Raw genomic sequence first — 2333 nt, 5'->3', positions numbered from 1 at the left:
ATAGTCCACAAAACGGGCCAGAATCGGCAAAAACTGTGAGTCTTGATGACCAACACATAAACGCACCCCGGGGTTCGTTAATATTGGAAATAAGTCCGGGACACTAAAACAGCGAGTAATAGTCTACGAAACGGGTCAGAATCGGCCAAAACTGTGAGTGTTCACGACCCACATGTAAACCAACCCCGGGGATCGTTAATCATTGAAATCACTCTGGGACCCCAATACATTGAGTACTAGTCCATGAAACGTGCCAGAATCGGGCAAAACTGTGAGTGTTGTTGACCGACACGTAAACGCACCCCGGGGTTCGTTAATCTTGGAAATCACGCCGGAACCCCAAAATAGTGAGTAATAGTCCACAAAACGGGTCAGAATCTACAAAAACCGCGAGTGTTGAATACCGACACGTAAACGCACCCCGGGATTCGTTAATCGTGGAAATCACTCTGGGACCCCAAAAACAGTGAGTAATTGTCCACGAAACGGGCCAGAATCGGCTAAAACTGTGAGTGTTGATGACTGACACGTAAACGCACTCCATGGTTCATTAATCGTGGAAATCAATCCGGGACCCCAAAACAGTGAGTAATTGTCCATGAAACGGGCCAAAATCGGCCAAAACTGTGAGTGTTGATGACCGACACGTAAACGCACCTCGGGGTTCGTTTTTCGTGGAAATCACTCCCGGACCCCATAACAGTGAGTAATAGTCCACGAAACGGGCTAGAATCGGCCAAAACTGTGAGTGTTAATGACCAACACGTAAATGCACCCAGGGATTCATTAATCGTGGAAATCACCTTGGGACCCCAAAACAGTGAGTAATAGTCCACGAAACGGGCCAAAATCGGCCAAAACTGTGAGTGTTAATGACTAACACGTAAACGCACCCCGAGGTTCGTTAATCGTGGAAATCACCCCGGGACCCAAAACAATGCTTAATAGTCCACGAAACGGACAATAATCGGCCAAAACTGTGAGTGTTGATGACCGACACGTAAACCTACCCGAGGTTCGTTTTTAGTGGAAATCACTCCGGGAACCCAAAACAGTGAGTCATAGTCCACGAAACGGGCCAGAATCGGCCAAAACTGCGAGTGTTGATGACTGACACGTAAACGCACCCCGAGATTGGTTAATCGTGAAAATCACTCCGGGACCCCCAAATAGTGAGTAATATTTCATGAAACGGGTCAGAATCGACCAAAACTGTGAGTGTTGATGATCGACACGTAAGCGCACCCCGAGGTTCGTCAATTGTGGAAATCGCTCTGGTACCCCAAAACGGTGAGTAATTGTGCACGAAACGGAACAGAATCAGCCAAAATTGTGAGTGTTGATCACCGGCACATAAACGCACCCTGGTGTTCGTCAATCGTGAAAATCACTCCGGGACCCCAAAATTGAGTAATGGTCCAAGAAATAGGCTAGTATCGGCCAAAACTACGGTTATTAATGACCGACACGTCAGCGCACCATGGGGTTCAACAACCATGGAAATCGCTTTGGGACCCAAAACAATGAGTAATAGTCCATGAAACGGGCCAGGATCACCAAAAACTGTGAGTGTTGATGACCGACATGTAAATGTACTCCGAGGTTCGTTAATTGTGGAAATCACTCCGGGACACCAAAACAGTGAGTAATAGTCCACAAAACGGGCTAGAATCGGCAAAAACTGTGAGTCTTGATGACCAACACATAAACGCACCCCGGGGTTCGTTAATATTGGAAATAAGTCCGGGACACCAAAACAGCAAGTAATAGTCTACGAAACGGGTCAGAATCGGCCAAAACTGTGAGTGTTGACGACCCACATGTAAACCCACCCCGGGGATCGTTAATCATTGAAATCACTCTTGTACCCCAATACATTGAGTACTAGTCCATTAAACGTGCCAGAATCGGGCAAAACTGTGAGTGTTGATGACCGACAGGTAAACGCACCCCGGGTTCGTTAATCTTGGAAATCACTCCGGAACCCCAAAATAGTGAGTAATAGTCCATGAAACGGGTCCGAATCTACAAAAACCGCCAGCGTTGAATACCGACACGTAAACGCACCCCGGGGTTCGTTAATTGTGGAAATCACTCTGGGACCCCAAAACAGTGAGTAATTGTCCACGAAACGGGCCAGAATCGGCCGAAACTGTGAGTGTTGATGACCGACATGTAAACGCACTCCATGGTTCATTAATCGTGGAAATGAATCCGGTTCCCCAAAACAGTGAGTAATTGTCCATGAAACGGGCCAAAATCGGCCAAAACTCGGAGTGTTAGTGACAAACATGTAAACGCACCCCGGGGTTCGTTAATCGTGGAAATCACCC

The sequence above is a fragment of the Triticum dicoccoides genome, chromosome 3B (genome assembly GCF_002162155.2).
Source record: "Triticum dicoccoides isolate Atlit2015 ecotype Zavitan chromosome 3B, WEW_v2.0, whole genome shotgun sequence".
Taxonomy (NCBI): Eukaryota; Viridiplantae; Streptophyta; class Magnoliopsida; order Poales; family Poaceae; genus Triticum; species Triticum dicoccoides.
The sequence above is the reverse complement of the archived record's forward strand: the minus strand, read 5'-3'. Positions refer to the sequence as shown.